This window comes from Gorilla gorilla, chromosome 6, assembly GCF_029281585.2.
Source record: "Gorilla gorilla gorilla isolate KB3781 chromosome 6, NHGRI_mGorGor1-v2.1_pri, whole genome shotgun sequence".
Taxonomy (NCBI): domain Eukaryota; kingdom Metazoa; phylum Chordata; class Mammalia; order Primates; family Hominidae; genus Gorilla; species Gorilla gorilla.
The window spans coordinates 28,425,285-28,446,647 of record NC_073230.2 but is presented as its reverse complement, the minus strand read 5'-3'; the positions used below and the strand labels follow the sequence as shown (position 1 = coordinate 28,446,647).

The window sequence follows — 21,363 nt, the reverse complement described above, 5'->3', positions numbered from 1 at the left end:
TTACACGTGATATGTAATTTTATTGGAGCCTATTTTTATTTTCATCCTAAGAGATATTTCAGTATGTTCACTAACTTTCCCATAAAATCTTATTTCCATTCACTTGTCCTGTCATGTCCATTTGTCCTATGAAATAATTATTTTTATCAATTTGATCTATATATATATATATATCATCTCTTCAGAAGGAAGCTCTAATATTTTACTCTGCCCTTGGCCATTTAAAGCATTCTCTCTGTGACAAGAAATAGAAAAAAAAATTTGTCTGAAGTATTTCCTAAATTAAGTTCAAATAACCAACCCCACTTAATTTCCTCTCATGCAAAATGTTTCCTGTTTACTAATCAAGTTTGTTTGCCTTCTTTAGCAGCCTAATTGCTACTCACTGGTATAAGGTAAACAACCCAAATGAATGACTTGAAGAGGCACAGGGTAGGTAGAAAATTATTTCAATTCATTAATTTGCTGTTAAGTCCCCTTCCAGAGGTTTGCTTACCAGCTCTCTGCACCCCTTGCCTTTTGTTCTCTCACTGATTCAGAATCTCTTGGAACTTCAAGAGAAGTTATCAATATCTCATGTGGATAACGTTCCATGGGATTTTTTCTGTGCTAATCAAGCTTCCTGATGCAAATACTCAGAAATCATCTTAATTTAGGAGTCAGATCTTTTTTTAAAAAAATGAGTGGGCTGATAAACTCTGCCTAATTAAGTATTCTTGGTAACATTTTATTTTATTTTTTCTTATCTTACAAATAATACATGTTTATTATAGAAAGTACAGATAAATAAAAGCCCAAAGGCATTCATAATCTTAAGCTCACACTCAGAAATAATCACTGACAACAGTGAATACAATTCAGGTCTTGTTATGAATTCTGTTTATATATATTTAAATGTATCTATGTTTACATGTATCTATACTGATTTTTTATGATACTATAATGTGAAGCTATTTTGCATCCTTTTTTTTTTTAAATAAATACTCTTTCATGAACACCTTTCTTACTTGATAAATACTTTCCTTATTTTGTTTTTTTATTATGGAAGGTCTATGCTCTATTTAACCAAGCTTCTATAATTAGTTTTTTATGTTCTATTTAAATCTTTAATATTAAAATCTACTAACATTTTCATAAATAAATTTTGCACATAATCTCTATGATTTTAGGGCACTTTTCTAGAAGGTAAAAATATTTGGTGGAATAAATGGTCGGTAATTTTTTTCAGGGGACCCTTCCACCTTTTTCAAGAATAACTAAAGGACTGAAACTGGCCCACTAAATATGTATTTAAGTATTTTGCCTTCCTGTGAAGGCCAAGTGAAAACTACTTGGAATTTTTTGACTCCTGCTTTCTTTCTACTGAGGGAAGCCCCAACTTTCTTGGGAGATCATAAAGGCAGAATGAGCAACAGGTGCCGAGAAATAAAGATTGAGCTCTACAAAACTGCCATTTTTGTAGGCCAAAAATGGCTGAGAATTGGTGATTTCATGTAGTTAAATGACTTTATCCAGTAGTGCAAAACAGCTTTTCCTCTTACCCTCCATGCTTAGAGTGTTTTGCTATTATGATGTGTTTTCAGTGCCCTGAATCAATTTTTATTTTGGGGTTTATGATACAAAATATTGCTTGCCATTTCAAAAGGAGTTAACTAGCTTTTGTACAGCATGTGCATTAAGTCAAGTGAACTATACCTGAGAAATTTAATTAGGTTCTAAGTATGTTTTTAACAATCCTAAATCATATTAAAAGAGAAGAATACAGATGCTCAAACTTAGTTTAAAGATGTGCATACTAGTTGTGAGGATGTTCTATTTCATTTTAAGGGAGTGACTATTTCAAAACATCTGGGTGTTCCGGGCTACCTAAATAGATAGATGCTAGTGGTTATACCCTCTGTGCAGAATTTACAATTATGGAAATTCCACATTGGCATGCTGTGTGGGCTAACATAAAGGTACTGTAACGTATGCCTATGAGGGAAAATATAGAACTTTCATGCATCAAATGAGCAAGGCTTGACAGGCAGTTCCATTTTGATATGGGTCATGCTGCTGATAACTACCATGCTTTTTAAAGGTTACATTTTAAAGGTTACATTAATGCTGAAGTTGTGCATGAAGATGAGTATCCTGTGTAACCATAAGCTTTATATTGCATTCATCTCTTGTCATCTTAAAAATACAGTTAGTGATACAAATGGGACATAACATTTTGAAGAGCTCACTTGGTATGATAAGGACTTGCCCAACCAAGTACCATTTTTTTCTGAGTAGTAATTCCATTAAGGGAAAAAAAAATTCCTCTGGCCTGTTTCTTTCCTTTTTGCTTTCAATCACGCCACAATATCACAAAACAAATTGCTACTAACAGTGAGGCTGTCATATTCACGAATGAAATTGGTGAGCCCACAGAGGCCAGTGATTGGCACAGCACAAGTTTCTTTTTAACGATTACACCACTCAACAAAATACCAATGTTTTAAAGGGCTCGACAAAGTCATTCACTAAGATGCACCCCATTCATTCATTGAACATTGGGATGTCCTCGTGGAGCTTCCTTCTAGAATTTACCAATAAGCAGGTCAGAAATTCAATAGCTTTCGATCAACATTTCTGCCTATAAATTGTTAGGTAACTCCAAGAGCATTAAATTTCATAGGGCTCTGGTATTCTTATCTATAAAATGGAGATGACAATGTCCAATTTTACTATAAATATATGTGGTACTACTGTCAACCTGCTGAGGGATGAATCTTAAAATTCATACCTGTTAACAATTTGAGAATTTTTATAAATCTCTCAATTTCCCCCACATTTCCCCCACATTTTATTTTGACATCTTAAAAAGTAATTCATTCAGTCACTCAGTATTTCCTAAGCACCTGTTGCGTGCTAGGTACTGTGCACACAATAGAGAAAGCAGGGAATTGGACAGACATAGCCCCTCTCCTCGTGGAGTTCATTCTATGAGGATAAGGGTGAACAAAATTTAAGAAAGACATAGACTCTTCCGTTTCATTCCTAACTCTCATTGCTCACCAGTAGTCCATGGATCAAAGTTTAAGATACAGTTGTTGAGCTGAATCACTTCCAAAGTCTGTTCACCGCAGGCCCACAGCTCTTCAGCGGGGAGCTGAATAAGGAGTGGAGGCTGATGAGCAGAGTATAGAAACCCCCCATCCAATTGCTCAGGCACATTCTCAAGTCACCTGTGGCATAACTTGCGATTTTTAGCCCTTGAAAATTGTAATCAGAGAGCTAAAAAAAGTTGGGTTATCTATTGCAATCCCATACTACATAACAGAGTTTTAGGCAAATAGGACACAGACACGCGCACAGACACACACACACACACACACACACTTTTTTTTAATAAAAGAGAAAAAAACAGAAAGCCTCAGAATGCATACCATAAGGTAAGGGTAAGCTCATGAAACTGTGTAAATGTACATATATATATATATATACACACACACACATATACATATATATGTATAAATACATATGTCTGTGTATATTTTTGTATACATGGTCATAAATAAAATGTATTTCTTTGCATGGGTCATAATTAAATGCCATTGATATGTAGGAATCCTTTGCCATTATTATTAGTTGAAGACTCTAATAATAGAACCATAGAATTCTCCTTCCTTCTCTGGATGATACTTTCTAGTTTTTCCAGATCAAGATAGCCATAAAGTGTTATCTGTTGATTGCAAGTTATATTTTTGCCTATTAACTATCCCTTGTTTCCTCAAGAGTCTCCTCTGTGACAATTTCCAGATCGTCCTGCATCCTGGGTGTTGTCAGTGACTTTTTTAGAATGAAATGGCCATAATTAAAAATAAATCTCTTGATAGAACCAGTTACATAATGAAAATGAGGGGCCTCTTCTTCAACATTTATTAAAAATTGCAGAACAGTGACTGTAGAACATTAAACCAAGCATGGAATCCCTTTAGGCAAAGGACTCTGTGCAACAGTACACGTTGTATGCCTGTGAATCTGGCCCAGGCTCAAGGTACAGGCCGACCACTACAAGGTGCTCTAGGACTTTTGCTGCTAGTGTTTCAGTGATCGCTCCTCTGTTACTGCAGCTCTGACTGCAGAAGCTTGTTATTTCCAGAGTGAGCAGTGACTGCAAATATTCCTCCCCTGCAGAAACTCCATCTGGTCTCCCAACACACTGGGAGGAACTCAGCCTGCTTTGTGCATGCTCTTTCACCCTGGTCATACCACCCCCGTGCACCTCTGCTCCTCAAGCATGGAGGTCTTTGATGTGAAATTTCATGCTCAATCTCATGGTAGCCAGACCCATGAGTTATGCAGTGCTCAGGGTTCCAGAGACTGCAGGGTTCATTACTCCTGGCTACTGGGTTCATTACAGAAATGCTTTGTTCAAATAATGACTTGCTCATTAAAATGCTGTAAGTTGGTAAGATATTCCTAAAATAGATATTTAAAAAAATTTCAGTAAGCATTCAAAAACCCAATACTTCATGAAGACTACATATGATATTACTTCGAAAAAGCGCTGTGGAAGTCTAACTCACATTTAAATATACTAAGATTATTTCATTCTAAAATAATGAAACCATTCAGTTCTTTACCTTAGAAGGACATCATAAGTCAGAAAATCTCAATCCTTTTGAAAAAAACAAAAACAATCTAAACTGTAAATACTTTAAAACAGAGGCCAGTTAAAATTTTAGATTAAATATTCACTGAATGTCAAAATGCAGTTTAGGGACCAATGACAACTGTATTCTTAAAAGACACCATTGTTAAGAAATCTCCCTTACATCTATTAAAATAATAAGTAGAAATAAATATCAGCATATGAAATGTAATGTCATAAATGTACTGGCACACTTCTTAAATGGACTATTTTAAGTTAAGCAAATCTCCATCTAATGTAAAACTCTATTCTTGGATCTGCAATTTTTTTCCTTCTTTCCTCACTGCCATTTAAACGTTGATTTTTCTCAAATTGACTTAATTAAAAGAAAATTTGTTCTTCTAAATGGCACTGCATTCTAAAATAAGTCTCTCTTGTGGCTTATGTCGATGTGTACCATCACACTGTGAGGCTTGCTGGGAGAAGCTGGGACTGCTAGTTCTGTGTTGCCACAGTGTTTTGACACACAGAAAGTGCTGGGCAAATGTTTATTCAATAACTGAATGGTTCACTTCACCTGGGCCTCCAGGAATGAAGGTTCTCCTTGCTGAGAAACTATCATTCATTTCCTTGGAGTAAGAAAAGTAATTATCAATTTTGGTTTAGGAATGCCTTCCCAAATAGCTAAACCTGAGTGGTGGGGCTCTCAGAAATTTCTCTCCCTTAAGATCCTTTTACATAGTAACACGCTAAATAGAATGGGTGCCAGGTCACTCGGGCAGGTCTAGGCAGAAGTAGTGGGTTATATTCGTCTTGGGGTCTTAGTTTGTTTGTGCTGCTGTGTAACAACATACCTGAGAATGGGTAACTTATATAGAATGGAAATTTCCTCATGGCTCTGAAGGCTGGGAGGCCCAAGGTTAAGGAACTGGCAGATTTAGTGTCTGGCAAGGACCAATCTCTCTGCTTCTAAGAAGTGGTGCCTTGTTGCTGTGTCCTCAGGAGGTGACAAATGCTTTGTTCTCACATGGAGGAAGGTGGAAGGGCAGCAGGGAGGAACGTAGTTCCCTCCAGCCCTTTTATAAGGTCACTAATGCCACTCATGAGGGCAGAGACTTAATCACCTCTTAAAGGTACCACTTCTTGGTGCTATCACACTGGCCATTAAGCTTCAACATATGAATTTTGGGGAGACACACTGAGTCCATAGCAGGATTCATCTCTCTGGATTTGAGCACTGTTCTCTCTTCTCAGTCTTACCATTTCTTTGTCTGCTGTTCAGCTGACCTAAGATGAGCCCTTGAAAATTCTACCTTGAGAGGGAGAGAGAAGGCCTTTCTATGTAGGGCTCTCCATCAATAGCCTCTTGTTGGCATCATGAAGGTGGAAGTTTCCCTACATTGTGATACCATCTCCTACACTGTTATATAATCGACAAGAATATTTGCCACCAATTTGAGGTTAATGCAATTCTGCATTGACTGTGAAAAAACAACTGAAAAAAAAATTTGTAAAGACAAGAATGATACTAATTCCCAGGCCAGATATGTACAATACTGAGTGACTACCCAGAAGCCTAGGGAGAATTCGAAATTCTATTGTGCATGTGTAGGGATTTGGGAGCTTCTTAATGATAAGACAATACAGCCCTTTGTTGGCTTTCTTAATTTCTGAAATGCCTTCTCTCTTTTTTTTCTCTTGCCCTTTCCTCCCTCCCTCCCTTTCTTTCTTCTTTGTTTCCTTTCATTTCTTTTCCTCCTTTTCCTTTTTTTTTATTTTTTAATTTTTTGGAACAAAGTTTCGCTCTTGTTGCCCAGGCTGGAGTGCAATGGCGCTATCTTGGCTCACTGCAACCTCTGCCTCCCGGGTTCAAGCAATTCTCCTGCCTCAGCCTCCTGAGTAGCTGGGATTACAGGCACCCACCACCACGCCTGGCTAATTTTTTTGTATATTTAGTAGAGATGGGGTTTCACCATGTTGACCAGGTTGGTTTTGAACTTCTGACCTCAGGTGATCCACCCGCCTCGGCCTCCCAAAGTGCTGGGATTACGGGCGTGAGCCACCACGCCCGGCATCTCTTTCTTCTTTTTAAATTGGAACTCAGTAATGACTTCCAGGCTATCTGAATCAGAATCTTAGATCTACCACTTACAAACTTTCTGATCTTGAAAATTTTGCTTAATCTCAAAATCCCGTATTCCTCATTTATTAAACAGAAGTGTTAATAGTATCTATCTCAGAGTTGTTGGCTCATAGTAAACCCCAAACACATGTTAGATGTTGTTTATTACTATTGCTAGTATATCAAGTAGTTACAGTCTCCCTAAAATACACAGAGCTAATTAACTATCTCAGAATTTTAAATCCAATTCCACAAATTCTGTGTCTCCTCTATAGTGTACCACTTCCATTTGCTCTTAAATTGTATGATCTTTCTGAGGGTATACCACAGTAAAAAAAAAATTCATAAATTGGAAATAAGAGATTAGCTATTTTTGTGTATGTGGAAGTGTTTCACAGTTTACTTTCATGTAGAGAAGGAATTAAGGCCGAGAAAGCTCAGAGAATTTCTCCTTTGTAAGCATCCATCATTATTATCAATGGTAAAGTTGTGTTGGATCATAAAAGTTTTTTTTAATAGTTTAATATCCATAAGGGGTCAGTAATACCGGTATGGTCAATCTTGTTTGTTCTTCCTTAACTTCCATCTGTTTGGGGTGAATGGATGCTGCTGATTATGAAGAGGACATTATTTGAGAGAATAAATGATCCTTACAGGTCCACACCCCGCAGGAGTACAAGGAATTGCAGTAGTAGTATTACAGCAAAGAAGAAACAACACAGAGGTAATTTCCTAAAATTGTGGGAAGTCTGAAAACTTTAAGTACAGTTTTTTTGTCCATAAATGAAACAGTATATTAAATCTGTGCAGGGAGTTTGCTAAATAAAAATGTGATGATTTTTTTTTTTTTCTTGAGACAGGGTCTTACTCCGTCGCTCAGCCTGGAGTGCAGCGGCACGATCACTGCTCACTGTAGCCTTGACCTCCCCAGGCTTAGTTAATTCTCTTACCTCAGCCTCTGGAGTAGCTGGGACTATACGTGCACACCACCATGAATGGCTAATTTTTTTATTTTTGTGGAGATGGGGTCTCACCATGTTGCCCAAGCTGGTCTTGAACTCCTGGGCTCAAGAAATCCTCCCACCTCAGCCTCCCAAAGTGCTGGGGATACAGGCATGAGCCACAGCACCTGGTCATAAATTACGTAATGAATTTTTACATAAGTGATTATTTGGCTAGAATTCCTCCCTACCATCCCCCACCCCTGAATTAATCTTTGGGATAAATCCAGAAATTGGTATATGAGTCTGAGTAAATGGGAATAAAAGGGGCTCTCCAGCTTCTTGCTTTTTTCTAAGTTTTCCTAACGTTTTGGTTATTGGACCTTACGTATGACTTGCTGAGATAAGAGCATGGAGTTAACTACCATTGAAAACATGAAGGAGTATGCTCAAGTCTTCACTGGTTGCCCATGGCAGTGTGAGCATTGGGATACCAAGCAAAACACCTTGGCTTTCACTTAAATCAGTGCAACAAATGCCTCATGTGCAATCTCAAAAAATATTTCATTCATGCTGTAATTTACTTGTAGATCCCTTGAAATGGAACAACCCCCCCCACCCTCTCACTCTCATTCCAGCCCCCGCCCTCTTTACCTCTTTCACAGGAAGAAATCTGACAACTATTCTTATGGCCATTACTTTGAAAGAGCTTTGAACTAAAACAAAAAGATTCCACCCATCAACAAACTCAAATAACAAACTCCAAAGTACATTATTTAACAGAGGTGATAAGATGGACTGGATATTTACCATGCCGACAGCATTCAAGAGTTTCTCTTCCCAAAGAAAGGAGAAAGAGAAGGACCATCTACAGGACTTTTTGTGATAGTTGGCATATATAGGAATTCATCCTTGTTCATGCAGAAGCTGATTTGAACATCCGAGTTTCTAAGAGTTTTGCATATAAAACATGAATATCAGTGCTAAAACTATACCAAGTCTAAAGAGATGAAAAGCATAAAAGACCAAATGACTGGCCGGACGCAGTGGCTCATGCCTGTAATCCCAGCACTTTGGGAGGCCGAGGCGGGCAGATCACAAGGTCAGGAAATCGAGACCATCCTGGCTAACACAGAGAGACCCCGTCTCTACTAAAAATACAAAAAAATTAGCCAGGCCTGTAGTCCCAGCTACTCGGAAGACTGAGGCAGGAGAATGGCATGAACCAGGGAGGCGGAGCTTGCAGTGAGCAGAGATCGTGCCACTGACTCTAGCCTGGGCCACAGAGGGATATTCTGTCTCAAAAAAAAAAAAAAAAAAGAGATCAAATGACTTCCGGCCACACTTCTCTATTTTCTTAATAACTACTTAAAATAGTCTTGAAAATCAGATATTTAGATTCTATGTGTTTGTTAGCCAATCGGCTGTCTTTCTTAGCCTAAGAATGAGAAATTTGGAACTGGGAAACAGAGCTCTTTAGGTGGCAGAACACAGGGCTCTAGAGCCTGGCTGCCCAGGGTCATAGCCCAGTTTCATATTAGCTGCATGGCCCTGTGTCAGCCTCAAAACCTCCTCAGCCTCAGTTGCCTCATCTATAAAATGGGAATAATATTATTGTCCTAATAGGAATGTTGGAAGGATTTTAAATGAGACACAGTAGTTAAAGGGCTTAGCATAGTGCCTGGCACGTTGTAAGCCCTGACTATGTATGCTGTGGTTATTATTATCTGTGTTACCATCACAGGGCTCAGTACTGATCTAGAAAGATGAAAAGATGAATGATGAGAGTGAGAGTTCACGACCAACCTCTGTCGGTAACACTGACAGTAATAACTGTGGTTCCTGCCAGCCCATGAGTTTTCTCCCATCATAGATCTCCCTTACCCTCCATTCCCCAAGAAAAGTAAAATTGTCTTAAAAGTCTTTCTACAAAAGTTATTTAATATAAAGGCCCTCCACAAGGTGAGAGTTCTTCTGGGTCCTGCTCCAAATTGACAGGACACTTTTTTTAAAATCCCATGTTTTAACAAACACCCGAACAAACATCATCCTCCCACCTGTAAATACATGACTATACTAAAAGTCAGACAATTGAATTATGTGTCTAATTTTCCAAAAGAATATATATTGCCGATACAAAGTAATAACTGTATTAGACCTCAATATCACCGTGAAATTGTTTGTTATGAACACTTTTACACGCAGCAGATAATAAACACATTCGTTTGCTTTCAGAGAATAAGTTGCTGTGCTATAAATAAATCATTACATTACATCAAAGGTACTAAAATCAACAATCACCTGATCATCATTGGCAAGCCTTTTCTGAACTCCATTTTTTTCCTAATTAAATGAGAGAAGAGAGCAAAAGAAATCTTTGCAAAATATCCCACATACAATAGAGTTTCTAACTGTAGGGGGTAGAAAGATGCATCCATCTCCACTTAAGAGTATTAGAGAATGACTAAATTACTTGTCGCTCCCTTTCTGTACATACACTTATAAGTAATGATATAATTTTCTAAATCACACAAAAATACATAAACAGGATTCAATGGAGTTCTATGCCCCATTTTTATGAGAATTCATGTGGATGCTGATTTTATAGAATCTTATTAAGAGAATTTTTTTAAAAGCTGTCTTAGTTCTGTTCCAGTTCAGGCTACATATCTGTATTTACGTATTTTTAGCTTTGAACTATAGAATAGCCATCTTTTGCTGTGTCTTGGCATGTATATTCAGAACCTAAGATCTTAAAAATTCACTATTTCTTAGTATGCTCACAACTATCTCTTTTAAAATTAAGCTTTTATTCTAAGTCTGAATATTTGAGTCATTTAAAGCTCCCCTTTAAATGTTGAGTGACCATAAAACTAGCAATGTGAATTTTATTTAAATTGATTTTGTATCTTCATCACCACTCCTTAAAACGAATCTTATTACTAGAGATAATGTATGTGTCAAAAAAGAAGCCTCAAATGCACTTCCTGTGCACTTGACAGGGTGACAAAATATTTCTCCTATCCTTTCCTAATTGAGCTGCAGTACAAAGGAGGACATTATAATAATATTAATAATAGTTACATGGATATTTGTAGGTACTGTGTAACCCTTCAGTCCATTTTCCCAGACAATGGTGACTACAAAGAGGCTTCAAAATAGAACATCGCACAATATGAATGCCACTTTTTTCTATCTTACATTTTAAAAACATCATTGAAATCAGAAAGTTCATTTACAAAGGACTGGCAGTTGCAATCACAGCAATAATGTAGTGCTGAGAAAAAAAGGGTAATTGGTTTGGTAAAGATCGCTTTCCATTACACCATAAAGCACTACACAATAGGAAAGGTCGCCAATTAAGCAATCATGAATACCAAGTACTGAAGCTGATGAAAATAGGGCAGTGGTTTAAATAGATTTGCAAGCAATTTACCTTTTCACAATGTTGGCAATCTGATGCAATTTGCTTGCAATTTTGTCTGCTTTCAGTAGCACTCGAAGCTGACACTACACAGACCAAATGGCAAAGAGGCCCTGCATAGAAAATGTAAAACTATCTTGGCTGCATCAGGAAACCAGAATGGTGGTTCATCAGGAAAATTACAACAATTAACATAAGTGCTGCAAAAATCAACACTTTAAATGTCACACTCACTAGTCTGTCCAAAGACTGTAAAAGTACCATCCCCGTTGCTGGACTAACAGTAAATATGAAGCAATCACCACCAAACCTTGGGCCTGATGGCTTTACAATTGATGTGACATTCTCTGAGTGATAAAATAGCCTCTCATTTTACAAAAGTAAGTATTTTTCTTTTTTAGACTTAACCTGGATTATGTCAACACAAAATTTACGTTTAATTTTTTTCAACTTTTTTGACAAAGCTATTTCATGCCAGTGTGGGTGTAGTTGGTCTTGACATTTAAAAAATAACTTTATATTTCAGAGAATTAGAGCCAAGTTGATAAAAAATAATCCCTCCTCAAATATTGATCTGGTGCTTTCAAATGCAAATCATGCTCCAGATTTATGTCGAAAGCTGTTATACAGTGTGAGGTACAGTGTGTCTGACCAGAGCCTATTTTATTATCTTAGAGAAGGCTCCAAAAAGGCATCTGTGGATATTCTCCTGAGGACTGGTTGGAATTCCAGATGCCATCACATGTCTATATCAATGTATTCCCAGCTAAAAGTTAGACAACCTGAAAATAATTGATAACTTCTGCTTTGGTTCCCATGTTTGAAGAAGCTATAAATTTGTCAGGCCTTGAGGAGAATTGGCTTATAGTGTAAACCTAATGATTTCTCAGTGAACTGGGAGGATCTCGTGGTGAGAGAACAAGAATAGAGTGTCAGAAAATCTAAGTTTAATTTTCATCTCTATATTGGCTGACTGAGAGAGTTATTTTAGGCCTGTATCCGTGAGGGCCGGTCTTCCTGTTTTGAGGGAATTGACATCATTTTGGCTTAAGAACAAGGTTGGATATTTATCCTTGTGAATGTCCTTGTCTTGCTTGAGTTCAGAGACCATGATTTCCATACCAGCAAAGAAAGAGCATCAGACATGCATGTATGGGAGATACTCATAGTAAAGAGGAAACAGTTTTATTATGAAGATTTTTATTAGTGAAAAGGCCTCTTGTGAAAACAGCAACTCCGTTTTGTAACAGCTTTTACTGTATCCCAGGGCTCATCTTTGACTCCTTCTGGTCTACAGAAAATAGTTTCTTAAAAGGGAATTCAGAGTTGACATGTAGCATTCAGATTTGTCTGTAACAATGGGACCCAAAGTATTGTGGTGACACATGACTCTGGGATTCTTCTTGAGATGCCCTCTCAAATCATTGCTAATATGGTGCTTCATTCTGTCAAGGGGTACTTCCCTCACATACTTTTCTCACTGCTACTTTGTACCAAACAACAGTATCAACTCCGGGAAAGAGTTTTATCGGCTACCTCTTCTCATGATCATCTTGAAGAACATCAGCAAGCATTTCCCTACCGCTGGCGTCTCAGAGAGTGTTATCTAAATCACTCAATGAGGGTTATCCCTAAGCAATGAGGGCATTGTCCAGGGGACTATGGCCCAATGTTGGCCATGTTGGCTCTTCAGAAACAAGTCCATTACTTGGCTGAAAGTAGAGGGGTTAGCCTCTGTGGGAGCGGCATAGTCCTTTTAGAAGGATTTACATTTTCTGTAATGTGAAGCTTACAGAAGGATGTAATAATTCTCTCTCTGGTTTTAGGTGGCCTGTGTGCAACCATTTTCTGAAGAAATGCATGCATTTTCTAACTGTTCTCTGACAGACTCCAAGAACAAGTCGCTACATGAAGGGAGTGACCTTTTGTTGCCATCCACAACATGACAGGGATGCTTCCATGGAAGGATGGCATCAGCGGTCTTGAGAGTAAATTATAGGCTAGGAATAGCAATAAGAGATTTGCTATCTCACCAGTACAAAACACTCAAAAGTTTGCAAGATCGCTTCCAGAGAAACAAACATTGAGAATTAGCTCCCCACACCCCCGTGTGTGCATGTGTGTGTGTTTAAGTATGTGTGTGTGTGACTCAGGATGTTTAAAGGAGTGATACACAAGAGGATGGGCAGAAACCATAGTTAATTTTGATAAATATAATGACCTGAGGGATTTTCTTTTCTCAGCCTTTGATTGGTACCACCGAAAACAATTATTACTGGTTAATTTAGTTGCTGGCATAGTGCATAGTAAATATTTTTGTTGTATCACTCTTTATTAACTGCAGAAAAAGCCTTTCAAATTTATTTATTAAGTTAGTCAAAATCACACACAGCAACTGTATTAACCATAAAGCATATAGCGTTAGAATCATCAAAAGTATTTCAAAGTCACTATTGTAGTCCTAATTCCTCACAGATAAATTAGAATTTAATGGAATTCACACCTCAGAGACTTGGATTTTAAAGATAAAGTTTCCCAGAGAGGAGGATTCAGAGTCTTTACTAGTTTGGGTTGAACTACGTATTTACATTAATTAGACTTGCCCCATCAAATATAATAACATGAGTAAAAGATGATGTAAATTCTTGTAAAACTACTCAACTGCACTTGCTACCATCAAGCAGGCAAAATGCATAAAAATCATAGCAACCCTTCGGGAGCAATGCCACTTAGCCAAATCGAAGTTTTTAGTCCTCAAAGTATTTTAAGAAGACAATGAAATAATGATATTTATTTAAAAATCATAAGCACTTAAAAATATAAAAAAAGTTTCTCGAATGGCAGTTGTGCAACCACTTTGGGGTAAAATATGGGTTGAATTTTGGCTCTGATATTTATTAGCTGTGTAGCCAAAGGCAAATCACATAATCTGAGTCCAAATTTTGTCATCTGTAAAATGGAGATAATAAAATCTTACAGAAATGTTTGTGAGCAGTAAAAATATTGCATTAGAAGTAGCATATACTAGATGTTTAAATAAAAATCATTGGTTATTATGACTGTAGTTGTTTTTATTGTGAATGATGATGATGATCAGAAAATCTAAGCTGGTAAGCATCCAAGATGATCTATGTTTGTGTTGTTTTCTATGGATAAAAATGAAAAATAGCTACTCTATTCAAATGAGGAGATCTGTATTAAAACATTTGAAAATGTGCCATAAAATTCAGGAAACTTTTAATATTATCATCAAAAATAAAAAAATCCCTCAAAAGGTATTTTTCAAGCCAGCATGAAATCACATTGCAATTCATCGTCTCTTGGTCAATTATTACAAAGTACTTTTCAAGCTAGAATGAACAAAATTTGAAGGTTTTGCATGTGTTTAAAAAAATGTAAATTGCTTAGTTTCTGTAACATCCACAAAATTAAGCAGAAAATTAAGAAGGAAGAATTTTCTATATTCTTCATTCTTGATAAACCTAGAAACCAGTGTAGAAGACCATAGAGGATGTCGTAGAAAAGCAGAGAGGGAAGTGGGGAGGAAGTCAGACTCACAGCCTAGACAGCTCCAGAGCATCTCTCAGCCACCGAACAGGGTTGCACAGCAAATGCAGATCCAGAAAAAGCTGGAGCCAATCCTAGACCAGCAGGATCCATGGTGCCCCTCAGGGATCATTCATCTGGTGAAATCAGACAATTCCGAATGCTTCAGGAACGCTTGCTGGCTCTGTGGAGAGGAGTTAGGCCATTCTTTACTTTAGTGGAATGCTGGTGAACATTCCCAAGAACACCTCATACCTGCAAGATACCTTACATCTCTAAACCAGCCTCTAGTGGCCCCTAACTAGCCTGTGGTGGCTGTCTTCGGGCAGCTGGAGATGGCCATGGGGCCCTGTAATTCACTAGAGCTTAGTCAAAATGGTCACATTCCCCTGGAGGCGTATCACTATGTTTCAATAGCTCTGATCTGAGTCGAATTCTATTTACTCAGCAAACCTTTTTGAGCACCTATTATGGACCATGCTTTATGGGGGAGATATATATATATATATATATATAAAATCATTGTCTCTCTCTTCAAAGAGCTTACAGTCTAGTATAAAAGATAAGGGGTACCCTATAGCAAACAAATATTTAAATAAAAGTTTATAAAAGACAAGTACCATAAAAGAAATGAAAACACCATGGTTGGTAGAAGAGGTAGATAATGCATGTGAAACCATAGTACAGAACGCAATGGTTTTGATAAACTTTGCCCTTTCCTTTAAACCAAGTTGATACTGGTATGGAATATTTGATGTTTGAGATCATACTTAAATGTTTAATTCGGTAAGCTTCGGATAGATAGGGGAAGTACTTCGAGGTGAAAGGAAAAGCATAAGAAGGAAGGAAGAAACAGAAGGAGGGAGGAAAGAACCTCGCCTAGGTTACACAGCTCAAGTCCAGTTTGGTTGGAGTGCTGTAACAAGAGCATTCAGAATTCTAAACGCGATCGTGCTTGAGTTCACCTAAAAATCCTGCATGCTCTGGGTAAATAAGTTTCCCTGTTTATAACTTCATGCATCAAGCATTTCATAAAGCATGTCCTCAATTACTAAATTTTGCGTACATTGTAATTATACCTCATGTATGCTTGGGAATAACAATCCTGTACTTGAATTATCTTGAAAGGATGATACAAAGTTAGAAAAAGGCTGATTTTTCATTCTTCCTTGGTCAAATCACACTCTAATAAAACCTAATGTTGTAATTTTATATATTCTTAATCTTTCAGGTTGAGTCTGAATTTGGCCCCAGGCCCTCTAGCTCTTTCATGAAAGGCTGTTACTGAACAAATGAAGATTTAACCAGCTCAAGCATCAAACCGCACATTCCAGTTTGCTAAAAAGGTAAACAATTCGAACAGGAAGTTATGATATGTACCCATCCACAGGTCAATGAAAGTTTTTATTTACATTGGAAAACCTTGTGTACACTGGACTAATAAACCCAATAAAATCAGATCTTTTGGTGTCAATTGCCTCCTGTAGCTGTCTATAGTCAGTTGTCTGGACACTGCAGAACACTGAGCTTCTTTTTCTTTTGAATACCTGATCTTACAGTAACATGCCATTCTACAGCACACTGCGACATTTCAAAATCACCTGAGCGCTATCCCTATTTAAAACAAATGAAACAAAGATCAATTCCTCAGAAGCTATAGATTACCCTTCAGTCACCACAAGATGATGACTCCAGGATCCTAAGACTTTCAGAGAAAGATCTTGAGCCAAGATTAACAAATGTCATAGACCTAACAGATCTAACAGCCTTGCTGCTGTTGAACTACTTCATATATCGGTTCCCAAGTTTGGTGGGAATAAAAATATTGCACAGATGGGACTATAACTGACCGTAGCCTGCTCCATTGTGTGCCCAACTATCTCTAATTACAGCAGCCCATGAAAGGAAGAGATTTGAAACGGCAGGTGACAGGAGAGGAGAGGAACCTGTTTGACTTAAACAGCACAGGATCCCTCACCATCAGGCCTGATGTACATCAGCCTGACAGCTAATTAGGGTAGACATGAATTTTTCCAATGTAACAGATGTTCGCTAATCAGGCCAGATTTGGAGCCCTTGCGCCAGCAACATTTCATGCACAATTTAACTATCTAAAAGGAATAAACTACTTAATGCATTGTACTGAAGGCACAGCTGTTTCACAATCAGAAAATTTGCTGTCAAAGATGTTCTCTTTAAAACTGACATGTTTTTATATAACTCTGATGGGGTGTTTATAATGTATTAATAGTTGTCAGCAAGAGCTGCTGTCATCATCAAGAAGTAAAATATTTCTGAAGGTATATTAAAATGAACAGTCTCCTTTCTCTTTTCCCCAAATCCATTCAGATAATTTAACTAGGTTGAATGTGGTCTGCTGGGTTCCAAAATGTATTTGAAACAAAGAACATCAATGTATGCTTTCAATTTATTCTAAATTTAAGACAAAAACCATGCCTTGCTTTTGGTTTAAAGGTTTAAAACAATCATAGTTCCACATTGGTTTACAAAGCTGGATTTTAAAAATCATTTTAGTTTTATGCAAATTCATGAGGGGAACATCATTGCCACACCAAAAATGTTTTATTGGGTAAAACGGAGGTTTGACATCTTCATAAACACAAGCTAATTTGGTAAGGATGGAAAAGGATTTCTCTCTCTCTCTCTCTCTGCCTTTCTCTCTTTCTGTGTCTTTTCATTCTCCCTTGCACTTCATGTACAAAATGACCCTCTATTATAAGAAAAGACTTTTGCTAAATACGAACTTGAAACTTTAGTATTTTTTGACAGTTTAGTCTTGCATTTTTGTTGCTTGTATTTTTAAAATAGTAACACAAAACAATAATTACTACCCTATGAATATTGAAAAGTTTACATCGTTTAAAAATAGAAATTTGTAAGTCTTAAAACTCTGTGTTTGAAGTAGATGTTCAATATTATAAGCTGATGACTTCAAATTCTACAATAAAGCAGGTTGTAGGGCTTTGTAATCTAGATCGTCTACATAATTTAGCATTTTGCTTATTCTGGTAACTATCAATTTTTTCCCACAATTTTATGCTACATAATTTGTTTGCATTATTTTTCAACTAATAATGTTAAAAGTATAAATTATGCTTTTTCTGGCAAGAAAAATGGTAGGTAATGTAGTTTCTCTGGAGACTAGGTTACCATGACCCTCCTTTTCACGAGCTGGCCCAAGTGATTTGTGACCCCTGAGAGGTACTATGTTGAATTGATTTGCACCAGTAGCTCAGATCTTCTGGCAAATTCAAAGCCACTAACATATTTTAAACCCAGTCTCACTTAAAGAACCATTTTCAGAATTAATAAGGAAGTCTGGGACTCTCTGCTATGGCTCATGAGCATTCTGATGTCACGACTTTTCCACTAAAAACTGGCTACAGACCAGTTGTATAAAGAGTCATATTTTCAGAGGATGACAAACCATGCCACATCTAGAAAACAGTTTTCCCATCTGTATTCCAAAGCAAATCAGTCCTGAGAGATAGTAAAAATTATTTTCACAGAAGACTTAAAATGAAATGCCTTGATTCGCTCACTCCCTCTTTGGATATCCTATGTCAGTAGGTTGTTTGCCATCTTCAATGCCCATATCTCGAAAATACTTATCTTTGAATCTTCAAGACAATTTCATAACCATCAGTAGTTCTTTAATATAGGCATGTTCTGAACTGAATTGTAGATAAAGCTTTTAAAAAAGAGTAAAGCTCCATATTATCACCCACTTCATCATTAACTAATTCAACTTTGGATACCAATATTTTATAGGACAATGCAATTCTTAAAAGGTTATCTATAGATTGAGATTTCAATTAGAATTAAATCCATACCCTTTGCTACAAGCTAAACAACTCCACATTATCTGGCCTCTCCTACCTTCCAGCAGCATTGTATGCCCATTACCTCCCTGCTCACTGCAATCTAACCAACACTGATCCACTCTCTGAAACGTGAACACAACAAAGTCTTTCTCTTCTTAGGGCTTTTGACATACTTCTCTAGGCCTACAGTGTTCTTCCTTTGCTCTTGGCATGTCTGACTCCTTATTTTCACTCAAGATTCAGCATACAAACTTACAGTTAGAGAAGAAATAAGTTCTAATGCTTCATAGAAGAATAGAGTGACCACAGTTAGCAACAATATTTGTATATTTCAAACTAGAAGAGAGGACTTAAAATGTTATCAGCCCATAGAAATGATAGATACTGCAAATAGCCTTACTTGATCATTACACAGTCTATGCATGAAGAAAATCCTCACATGTAACCCCAAAACATGTAAAATATTATATATCCATAAAATTAAAACTAAAAATTTAATTTATTTTCTGTCTTCTCATCTCCTTAAACCTTCTAGAACTGTGATGTCCAGTACAGTAATGACATGCTGTTACTTAAGTTTAAATTAATTAAAACAAAAATTAAATACAATTGCAAATTCCATTCCTCAGTTTTTCTCAATAGCACAGATATAAAACACTTTTGTCTCACAGAAAGTTCTGTTGAACAGTGCTGATCTAGAATATAATCTTTGAGAGCAAAAGAAAGCTCTGACTTTTTACCTCCATTTCTTTTTTTTATTATTTTTAATTTTATTTTTATTTTTTATTTTTTTGTAGACAGAGTCTTGCTCCGTCACCCAGGCTAGAGTGCAGTGGAGCAATGTCGGCTCACTGCAACCTCTGCCTCCCAGTTTTAAGCAATTCTCCTGCCTCTGCTTCCCAAGTACCTGTGATTACAGGTGTGTGCCACCACACCCAGCTAATTTTTGTATTTTTAATAGAGACAGGGTTTCACCATGTTGACCAGGCTGGTCTCAAACTCCTGACCTCAAGTGATCCACCTGCCTCAGCCTCCCAAAGTGCTGGGATTACAGGCATGAGCCACTGCGCCCGGCCTCTTTTTACCTCCTTTCTATGGGCCTAGAATAGCAACTAGCCCATAGTAGTTCTCAATTTGTTAAGTCGATGGATGGATGGATGGATGGATGGATGGATGGATGGATGGATACATGGATGGACACGTGGATGGATGGATAAGTAGGTGGATGAGTGATAATGAATGGAAGAGTGAACTTTCATTTATACATAATTATTGAGAAGTGTGATATTCCAGCTAACGTAATACTCTGGTTTCTATTCAACCTTCCATTCCTAATATTAATTATTTTAATAGGATAAGATAAAGTATATTCAGCACTAAAGTGTATCTCATAAAATTTAACCTTTTTTGAAAGCACTCAAGGAAGAGATTTCCATGTTAACCTGAAATAGAACCACAGGACCATAAAAATCCCTTTAGAATCCAAGAAGCCTTAGTTAGGCTTTAGATCATGAGTAGGCTAATAGCAGAAAGAGCAGGAGTTTGGACTCTGGTAAACACAGGCTCAAATCCTAACTCTGATTCCAATTAGCTTGCTTTTTGTTTGAAGAGTTTTCCTAGGCAATATGAACCCCATTTCCTACATGTGTAAAATGGAAAAGGAGTATCAACTTCACAGGGTTATTCTGAGGATTAAATGTCTTGTGAATGTTTGGCTTATCGTAGGCTCATAATAATTGGTAGCTATTATTATAAATCTTGCAGAATTAGTGGCATGTTAGCAAATAGACTTTTTTTAAGAGATGAGGGTCTTGTTATGTTGCCCAAGCTGGAGTGTAGTGGCTATTCACAGGCATGATCACAGCGCACTGCTGCCTCAAATTCCTGGACTAAAGGGACCCTCCTGCTTTGGCCTGCCACGTAACTGGGATAACAGCTGTGCACTACCACACCTGGCTCTGGCAAGTAGATCTCTGAAAATCCAGATCTATTTCTTGTCACTCCTTCCCTGGCCTTCTTGCTTTACCCATAAACACCGTGATTCCCAGACTCTCAGAGGCTTGTCATAGACACACAGCATGGGAACGTGAGGATGTAAAGTGCGAGGGGTGTGGAGGAATGTCGTGGGCAGAGAGGAACAGGCCAAACACAGAAAGAACTGTTTTCCCAATAGCTCCTGGCACAGACTGTCTCATATTTTAGATTTTAAAAAAACCAAAATCCTTGGAAGTATGAAACATTTCTAAGATTCTGTAAGTGCACAGTTCACACACAGTATCTATGTTATCACTTAATTTAGAGAGCTACCATCAAGCTTAGGAAGCAGAAAACATGAACCCTAACAGATTAACAGGGAGAAGGTCTTAGTTGTATGTTTTCTTCTGGTAATTTTTAAAAAGGTAATTTTATATCATCAGAGACAGTGAAAGTCCACAACCCTTATTACAGTTTCCCATAGAAAGAGGGTTTATGGAGGGTTGGTCTAAAGTGATCAGAATCAATTTTTTTGGTAAGCCTGTGAAAACAAAACAAAATCAAGAGACAGTACAAACTTGGGAAGGACTAAATTTTAAATCAGAATATGAGTAAAAAATTAGAGCTTTAGTTATTAATGTATTTACCTGATTGTTTACATTTCCAAAAGGGTAGAGAGTTGTTTTCTGTTTTTTCTTTTGAATCTCTGCGTTACCTTAGAGTTTCATCTTCTTCCAAGCCAGGAAGAGTATAATTCTGCCTTAAAGCCCTGATTATTCACCTGTAAAGCACCCTTGATTACCAGAGGTATTTGGAAGTTAAAAAACATGGAATGTTAAATATTTCTTTGAATAGGAAATTAGGATTCCCTTTCTTCCTAACGAGAGTAG

At 37.3% G+C, this 21,363-nt stretch overlaps 2 long non-coding RNA genes across 2 annotated transcripts in view; one reads left to right on the top strand and one right to left on the bottom strand.

Annotated features, from left to right (window-relative positions):
- LOC109027660 (uncharacterized) overlaps positions 1–21,363 on the bottom strand; it is a 194,476-nt gene that overhangs the window by 49,366 nt on the left and 123,747 nt on the right. The window lies entirely within an intron of this gene.
- The window catches only part of LOC129523750 (uncharacterized), a 29,397-nt gene continuing 23,942 nt past the window's right edge, over positions 15,909–21,363 (top strand). The window contains exon 1 of the long non-coding RNA XR_008667352.1: positions 15,909–16,000. This is a non-coding gene — a long non-coding RNA (uncharacterized lncRNA). The remainder of the gene's footprint in view (positions 16,001–21,363) is intronic.